Genomic DNA, 9,913 nt, shown 5'->3' with positions numbered 1-9,913 from the left:
AGTTCCGTGGTCCACCTTGCAAGCACAAGGACCTGAGTTCAATCCCCGGTACCAAAAAAGAAAAAAAAGAAAAAAAAAGTTATAGAGATGGAAGTTGATATTATAATGGTTGCAAGCCCTAAAAATGCACTTAATGTTGTTGAAGTGTACGCTTAAAAATGGTAAAGATGGAAAAATTTTTGTTGTATATATTGTGCTACGATTTATTAAAAGGGAGAACAAAGAAAAAGAAAGTAATTCCGTAGTATACTTGTAAAATTATCAAGGGATGAGCTTCCTGCCTGAGCTTTCATTGGCACCTCAGTTCACGAACTTAATTATTTCCACTTTTCTGGTCTCAAACTAAATTGAATGAGAACCAAATCAAATTTCCCCATTAGGTCAACATTGGACCTAACCACTGAATTTGATATGGTTCTCGTCCAATTCAGTTTGTGACCAGAGTTGTGAGGATGCAGAATTAAATTTATGAGATGGGGCACCACTGTATAAGTGGAACTGGAATATTTAGAAAAGTTTGCATGATAAACATGAGGCTTTTTGGAAAAGAACAGAATATGCCGAAACAACCCCAAGCACATTCAATTGTTTGATTTTTGACAAAGGGGCTAAAAACATAACTGGTAATATGCCATAGAGTCCTAAGGAAGCAAAAATGAGGGTGCCCAAAATTCTAGTAGCATTCCTGGTTTGAAATGGACTGACAGGTTTGTCATGGAAATTAGACAGTTACAAAACATGCTAACTCATCCCAAGGAAGCAAAATATTGTCCTCTAGGCAATGGGGACTGTCAAATACATTTAAGCACTGGGGGGATTCCATTGGGTTTAGACTTTAGGAAGCAAATGCCAAAAATGTATCGAAATACCTATGTAACCAGCAATGTTCTAAACATTGTATTATTTTTAGATAAAGCATTTGTACACCAAACGGCAAGATAAAAGTGAAACATGAAAACAGCAATGGTTGCTAATCAGGAGGGATCTGATAAGGTGCTGGGTACAATGCAGAATGATAGATGTGGCTATGCAGTCACCATGCAGCGGTGAAGCTCCCGTGGAAGAGACAGAGTGCAAGGACAGAGAGAAATTGAGCAAAAGAATAATGATGTGGTGTAATCCAAATGGTTAAAATAAATGACTGGGATCAAAAGAGGTGAACTAGGCACGGTCCAGTTTTGGCCTTTACTTCTCCACAGTGAAACTTTTTTAATCTCAGATTTCAAATCTGTTGAATGAGACTAACAATGCTTATCTAACAGGATTGTGAAACTGTGCTCAGGGTTTATTCAGGTATCTCCAACTACTCATCTGCTTATTCTTGAAAACTTATAGTCTCATTATGAGGAAAATAAAAATTGTGAGATGTATACGTTAAGTCATTTTAACTTGAACTCCAACTATTTCCACTTCCTAAAGCCAGTCAGCTGGCTTCTCATCCTATGGGATTGAATGCTGCCTTAACAGGAAACACATTTCATTTAATAATGTGTCCACCTTTTTTCTCACCTAAATTTGAGAGAATGAAACTTACTCTTGCTACTCCATGAACAATGCCATTACCTAGAATTCTTGCACAAAAACCTCTGGTCAAGAGTCAGTTCAGATAGACCATGTAAAGGTACAAGTTACCAGTGATGAATGTAAATGTATTATATACCTAAAATGTACCGATAAAATAATTTGAGGAAAAAAAGAGTAAGTTCCACTCACCCCTCCCACCTATCCTTCCCACTAATTTTCCTTAACCATGTTCTTGAAAAATCCGTAGGAATTAATGCCATGAAAGTTGAGACGATCAAAATAGAGTCCAGTACTGAAATTTCTGTTTTGAATCACAGGTATTTCAGTCAATAAAAATTATTGACACACCTTTGCCATATCTGCTAGTAATGCTTGCTTTCTTTTTCCATTTGAATAATTCATCTTCTATTTTAACCCTTTGTTTTATTTTATTTTGGGGGGACCTACCAGGGATCAAACTTAGGACCTTGCTCCTGGGAGGCTGGTGGCAGAACCACTGAGCTAAATCCCAGGCCCTATTTTAACCTTTTATAAACATTTCTAATGATCTTAGTATTATTTTTCAAAAAGTCCATTGTATATTAGTTCCTTAAATAGGAAAAAAAAAAGCCTTTATTTTTCATCTGTCTTTAGCACACTACTTTCCTTAATTTACTAGTTAGGTTTATAGCTGTCCTCCAGCCTTCATGCTATATGCCCTACTTCTGTCCCTTGGGTTGGTGTTGTTTCATTTCTTGTGGCAGTTTTTTTTTCTTTTTTTATAGCAGGGATTGAACTCAGGACCTTGTGCTTGCAAGGCAGATGGCAGAACCACTGAATTAAGTCCCTGGCTTTCTGTGGTGGTTTGATTTCTCTCTGAATGATCCTACTCATCATAGGAATGTTGAACCAAAATCTAGTGACAGGCCCTGTTCTCAGGCTGAGGAGTTGCAAGTAAAGGCATAGAGATGCAGCAAGCAGGCATTGCTATGAGATCTATCAATAGCAAGGTGACAGCCTCTGCTATACACAGAACTAATTCCTTTAAATGGAAGTAAGGTTTAAACATTTGCTGAGATCGATTTATTCAGAAGTATTTAAGGTAGACCTGAGTTTATTACTATAGACGTGGTTGAGGCCCTTACAGCATAACATAATCAGCTACAATGCCAAATATAGCCAGGTGACATGTGGTGTCTGCTGACAGAGCAGGGGTTCCTTATGGCAGGCAACACAGAGATGAGGAGAGAAGGTCTGCTGCAGAACTTGTTTCCATAATACTCAGAGAGGGTTAACATTTATGAAGATTCTAAATCTTTCCTCTTGGCTTGAATTATCTTTTTCTTTTCTTTTCTTTTTTTTTTTTTCATTTTGCCCATCCCCGTCTCCAAAGAAAGCAATAAGCCTGTCAAAGGAGGAATTAATTAAGCAAATCAATCAGTCAGTTTTACTAAAGAATTACAAAACCCAAGTGGAACATTAATTATTCAGATAATGGGACATCTCTGAGCCTTTCTTTTTAATTATTGATAAGTTGCTATCTATCATTCAGTACTTCTTTAGTACTGATTCAGTTGTGAATGAAGCCAGGTCATTCAGCCAGAGCATATGCTGGTTTGGGGAGGCTGGTATGAAGGAGGAAATTCTGTACACCTGGTGTTAGTGCAAGTAGTAAGCACTACAGCAATGTGGGGTCCACAAGTCAGAGTCAGACAGCTTGGCTACAGGCTCACCACGCTAGTACTATGCACTCGACTAACCAAGACAGTGGAGTAAAGAAGCCAGACAGTGCCTTCCTTCTAGAACATTTAGACTTCTTGTTGACCTCATACAACTGACCATGAAGATGGGGGTGCACACCCGGAATTCCAGCACTCAAAAGGCTTAGGCAGATCCAGCTTCCTGCAATGGTGGCCACTGGAGCAAGTGCTGTGGCTGGGGCTGACCCCGGCCGCAGTGACGGTGCCTCCCCAAGCGGCCTGTGGCAGGTGGACCCACACAGAAGATACCAAGTTGTGCTAGTACAACTACATAAATAATTAACACCCAAAGTCTCAATGTAACATGGACATTATCAGTGATGACAGATAAATACAGATGCTTGGGAATTAGATACCAGGTGAAACACTTCCTAAAAGGCCTTAAGAAACATGTCTGCAGGAACCTGTCTGTCTTAATACTACTGGTAGAACTCAGCTAAAGGAATTTAAGAGTTTCTAGTATTCTCCATGGCTGAAGCTGAGAGACTGAAACCCTGATGCATATTCTAGACATAACTCCAACTCCTTCAAGATATAAGGAAAAGAGATAATATTTCCACAGTGATAGGTCTTTGGTTATACAGGTTTCCCAAGGAGGGGATCACTATGACCATATTGTAAGCACTTGCCATAACATGGCTGCTTCCCGATCTACTCATGTAACAAGATCAACAGTGGGGCTAAATGGCTTGGATGAATCTTTTTGTGGTAGAACTTTAAAGAATCATAGTATTCATAGGTTCTTCTCACCCTGAAGAACTCTCTTCTCATTCATAAGTACTATCAAGATCCCCAAAGAAGAGACCAGAGCCTGCGCAAATTCAGAAAGGAAATAATAATGGAAAAACCACTGACTTAAAACAGCAGATAATCATGGTTAAACCATAGGAAAAAAGGACTTTCTTTTTGGAAAAGGATAACCGAGAAAGGCAGATGATAGAAAATTGTGAGAGAAGGCAAACAGAACCTGTAGCAACAGTTGAAAAAAATAATAAACTCTGTCTTAGATCAGAAGCACCAAGCAGTTCAGAAGAAGATTCACCTATCAAATCAGACAAGGAGCCAGTAGAATAGAGGAGGATGGGAGTGGACAATGATGGACATATCCAAGGGACTAAACGTGATTGTTGATGTCTTATCCTGGATGACTGTGAGAAAGGGAAGTTAGAAAGGTGAATGTCAGTGAGGAAGGGCCACTTAATCTTGCAGTAGTTGAAGAAATCACAGGCTATCTGACTGTCAAAGGTGTTGAAAATAATGATTCCGCTGGCACAAACTGTGATGACTGTCAGTCTGATGGAAATGCTAAGCAAAATAGGGTTGGTGCCTATGCATTGCAGGAGAAATCAATAGCTGAAAATGGGGCTTCGGAAACCGAGACTTTAATGTTCCATGATAATAGGAGGGGTGACAGTTATATAGAACGTATCATGCCTTGCAAAAATTCAGAGTGCAGGTCAAGTTGGAGGACCACAAATTAGGAACTGCCTGCCTGCCTGCAGAGTATGTTTATCAGCTGACTACCGAGCCAGGTCAGGCTGTGTTTTTGAAATCCAGTCATCTTTAAGGGATTCTGAGCAGGAAGTGGATGTGGTGGAATATAGCAGTGCCTCAAAAGAGCAGTGTAATGAAACTACCAGTAACATCTTGGACAAAGATCTTGGGAGTATGCCGGTCTTGGGAGAAGCAGAGCCACCTTACATTCTTGACTGCACCTCAGCTCAGATGAGGTCTCTGTTGGAACCTCAAGACCATCACTATACCCCAAGAACATCACCACGCAGGGCCGCCCCTGGCAGAACTAGTCCCACTAAAAATAATACTCCTCACAGAGGGAATGGACAATTTGAGGAGAATAATCTTAGTCCCAATGAACTGCTAACGATAATGTAAGTGTCTCCCACAAATCCTGATGACATTTCTCAAAGTGAAAAAGTTTTATGTTGTGACTCTCAAAACCGTGGAAGTGAAGGACTAAGTACACTACCCTCAGGGGGCAGACTCAGTACTGGACCTATGCCACCTGCCAAAGAGAGTGCCCATCAGCACATTGAGGAAGAGGAAGATGATGGTACTGATGTTTATTACTTTGAATCAGATCGTGTGGCACTGAAACACAACAAAGATTATCAGAGACGGCTACAGACCATTGCTGTCCTGGAGGCTCAGTGCTCCCAACCAGTCCAGGACCTCAAGAGCCTACCAAAACACCAGAAGGAAGCACTCAAAATCCCCATTGAGTTTGTGGAGAAACTCCAGAAGAAGGCTGATATAGGGCTTCCTCATCCTCAGAGAGTTGTTTAGTTGCCTGAGATTGTATGGGACCAACATACCAAGAGCCTTGGGAATTTTGAAAGAGCATTTAAAAGCTGTAAAAGACATACTGGGAGAGTTGTTAGTTTTTGATAAAGTAGGTCTACCCATTAGACTAAAAGTCCTGTGGACCCTATGAAGGACAGAAAGTTTCTTTCATACTCTTGTGTTGTCCTTAAGTGATGATCCAGAAGGCCCACAGCAGTCCTCAGACGATATGAGGCCGGCCGAGGGACAACACCAAACCCGAGAGTTTTAACCAGCTCAAGATGGTGGGAGAGCTGAAAACACTTGAATAGCTGCTCCTTAAGTACCCTCTAGAGGAGGTAGAATCTCAGGGCTGGCAGAAGATTGCAGATGAACTGGGCAACAGGACGGAGAAACAGGTTTCTAGCTGAGTACAGAAGTATTTCATAAAGCTAACTAAAGCTGGCATCCAGGTTCCAGGCAGAACACCAAACCCATATATATATATATATATTCAAAAAGTCTTCGACAAGCAGACGACTCTTAGCATCTAATTAGCATCTCTTTAAACCTTCCATTTTCATGATTTCTCACAAACCGCTAGTGTACATGGACAAGGACAATGATGGCCCTCCCTCCACAGCCACAGGGGCACCGCGGCCAAGGAGGCATCAGGTAAAGAAATTATTCCAATCATGTATAGCGATTTACCTGAATAGAAAGAACTATTACAATTTAAAAAGTTAAAGAAGCAGAAACTTCAGCAAATGCAAGCTGAAAGTGAATTTGTACGGTATGTGGGCTTCAAGTGTGATAAATGTGGTGCAGAACCTCTCCAGGGCGTTTGGTGGCACTACCAGGATTGCCCTCCAGAGATGTCTCTGGATTTCTGTGGTTCTCATTTGGACTGCCTACACGAAACATATTCACAAGGAAGATCACCAGCTAGAGCCTGTTTATAGGTCAGAGACATTCTCAGACAGAGACTACTGCGTGTCCCAGGGCACCAGCTAAAATTACCTGGACCCAAACTACTTCCCAGCAAACATGATAGGGCAGAGCGAGTGCGTCCCTCGCAAGTCCTCTTTGACATATAGCAATGGCATCATTGTTGGTAAAGTGCGCGGTTCGGAAAGATCCTCTGCTTTCCCTGAATGACACTCAAAGCATGAGCAAGTCCCTAGTGTTCTCGCCCAGCTTGACTCTGCACCGTATGGCTCTCTATCCCTGTTCAGTTGCCAAGCATACTGGTGAGCAGAGGGTTGGTTCCCTGGTGAATCCCAGCCGCCTAGAAGCCGGGAGGTGGTGAGCTTAGTGGGCTAGAGAGACGCGAGAGCACACATCCCCCAGAGTAAATCCCAAAGGTTTTGGAGAACTTGGTCATAAATATGGTAACAAGAAGGCAAAACATTTACATTCAAACAGTTTAGTAGCTTTCAGTTTTGTGAAAATAGTTTTCAGCACAGAAGCTGACCTCTTTAGACGAAGCTTTAACCAATGATGGTGTTTGCTACTAGGATCTCTACTCTAAAAGTACTTACTGTCCAGTGCTGGTTGTTGATGGCCTTTAGTAAATCGAACCTGCTTAACTATATCGATACCTAATTTCTTTTAATCGCAATGAACTGTCCTTGTTATCAACAGCAAAGCACTACAGGGGGCAACTGTGGCATTGCTTCTTTACCAGCTCGTGGAGTGTGAATGTTCTAAAATTGCCACTCATATATATTTTTAAATGTCATGTTAAAGATGATCATGTGATGTGTACAAACTATGGTGAAAAGTTTCAGTGGTAGCAACTTCATAAAGTCTCTAATTCACAGCCTTATTAATGCCTTTAAAATACATGGACTTCTGCCTCTGTATTTGGAGTTGTCCATACAACTCATCAAAGAAAAATGCCTAATATAAAAATTATATATATGGTAATGATTTCCCTCTTTTGTAGTCTGAACAACATCCATAAAAGATTGGATTTTATTGCTATTTAAACAAGTGATTAAATTTAGTCTGCACAGTGAGCAAGAGTTCACATGCATCCTTTTATACTACTGGATTTTCTTGTGCATCATTGAAAACATCTTGTACGTTTCTTCTGATCCGTGTATGCAGAGTGTTCTTGAATAATGTTCCTTTGTTGGGAGAACTGTGACAAATAAACTGTGGATACTGTCTGTTTAAAAAAAAAAGGCTGAGGTAGAAGAATTCTGGTTTTGAGACCAACCTAGGCTATATAGAAAGGCCTTGCTCATAACAAACAGTGAAAATAATACAGCAATTGTAACAAAGCAAATGTCATTGTTCTGTAGCAAAGAAAAACTTTGTATCTTGAAAACTTCAGAGCTTTTCCTCCCTAGGAAAAATGTAAGTGAGAAAAGTGTATTCTTCATCCTCAAAATTATATGTAGCATCATTGGCCTTAGTATTTATGTGCATATTGATGGGAATAGGTATATACTAGAGGAGGATTTAAGGTTCTTTTCAACTTTCTTTTGATTTTTTCAGAAATTCTATTATAATTAATTCACTTATCAAGGATTAATTGAGTAGCTGTAAGGTGCTGAATCCTGCCCTGGAAAAGACCAAGATTTTAAGGCACATGTAATGTTATAATAAAGGCATAAACTAATTATATTTTATAATATACAAAATATATGTATATCCATATACATATGAAGTACATACTATGCACATACACTTATAGTATTATTCAGACAAGTCATCAGTCGGAAGGAAATTAAAGGTAAGCAGAACATGGCACACAAGATCATAGCAATAGCTGTAATAGACAATTTTTCTGCATTAATCACAAAGAAAAATGTATAAGACCCAAAAAGTGAACCAAAACTTCAAAGAAACACCTATGAAATAAAGTAGATATGCAGCTGGCACTAAGGGAAGGCGATCTGGTGCTGAGTTTAGAAGTTAGAGAGTTTAGGAATATTTGTGGTTCTTTATGTCCTAACTGGTTTGGTTTAGGGCTCATTGTCCACAGATAGATACATTTCTTAAACTTTATGCTCTCAAGCCAAGTCCAGAGACATTAACAATATATCACAATACTTAGAAAATTCAGAAGTCAGCAGGAGTTTAATGGAGACTGTTAAACACCTTTGCAAAACTACATACTTTTAAGTTATATTGCCCTCCCTTCACTCTCACAGCCCCTTATATTACTTATGTACCACTTATCATATCCTGCGATATTCAGACAAAGGTTTTTAGCCCAACGGCATATGAAAAACTATTCAAGGCAACACCCCAAACATAAAACATTAGAGAAAATGTTGATAAATTTAACTTCATAAATTAAAATTATTTTCCCTGTTAAAAGAAACTATAAATAAAAAGGAAACTTTAGATAGAAAATATGTTTACAATGTACATTAATATAAGAGCTGCATGGAAAGTATGTAAAGAATTCCTAAAACTCAAAAATAGGGAAACACTCGATTAAAATGGAAAAAAAGCTTTGAAGAAACACTTTAGCAAAGAAGACATATAAATGACAAACAAGAATAAGAAGAGAGGTTCACATGCCTGCTCCCGACCCAGCAACCATCGCTCAAGCGCGGGGAGGTAGGCCTGGCCCCCATCCACCGCGGGAAGGAGAACCACGCCTGCTCCCAACCCAGCAGCCATTGCTCAAGCTCCGGGAAGGTAGCCGCGCAGGGGCCCCTGAACCCCCATAATTCCACCCCCCCTGCACTCTCAGACCTCCTGACTGTGCAAGTCTTTGGACCTACTCTGCAAAGTCAGAGGTGGTCATCAAGGGTATTTTTCTGAGTTCCCAACTTTGAACATCTTTAAAGAAAGGGCGTGGGACACCTGTAATAGAACATTGTGGAGTTCAACCATTCAGAAGGATGGGGAACTCAATCTGGGCCTTGCAGCCCGAGGTCAGTCAGAGTCATGGGGTTCAGCAGTCAGCTAACTGAGATCAGGGGTCTTGCATCCTCGCTCTGTCTGAGCCATTAAATGGTGAATATACTATATTGAAAAGTTTGTTCACTGCAGACATGTTCTGGGCTGCTTCTTGATTTCAATTTAATTCAAATGATTTAAGGGTGATAGACTAGTGACTACCACAGGTGGTCAGTGTCCAAGTTGTGCTTGATCTTAATGTGTTGCTGATTGTATCAGTTGGGATAAAGCATTGCCATTGATATGATGAGCTGTTTTCTCTGATTTTATGAAGATGAGAATGTCTGTGGGTCGTTAGAGACACAGAAGCTAGGGTGCAACTATATCAGGAATATTTGGGTGATAATCCAGAGATTAAACCAAGGACAGTCCGACAACAAAAATTAAAATGAGAAAACACTTAAGCAAGACACAAGGACAGACTTCCAGTTCACCAATGGCAAACA

The 9,913-nt window shown here is 40.1% G+C and overlaps 1 pseudogene; it reads left to right on the top strand.

The window, feature by feature from the left end:
• The first annotated feature begins 3,898 nt into the window (after positions 1-3,898).
• On the top strand, positions 3,899-6,701 carry LOC104871966 (annotated as a pseudogene).
• Positions 6,702-9,913: the final 3,212 nt, after the last annotated feature.

The sequence above is a fragment of the Fukomys damarensis genome, unplaced genomic scaffold (genome assembly GCF_012274545.1).
Source record: "Fukomys damarensis isolate Sample0158 unplaced genomic scaffold, DMR_v1.0_HiC HiC_scaffold_30, whole genome shotgun sequence".
Classification (NCBI taxonomy): Eukaryota; Metazoa; Chordata; class Mammalia; order Rodentia; family Bathyergidae; genus Fukomys; species Fukomys damarensis.
The sequence above is the reverse complement of the archived record's forward strand: the minus strand, read 5'-3'. Positions and strand labels throughout refer to the sequence as shown.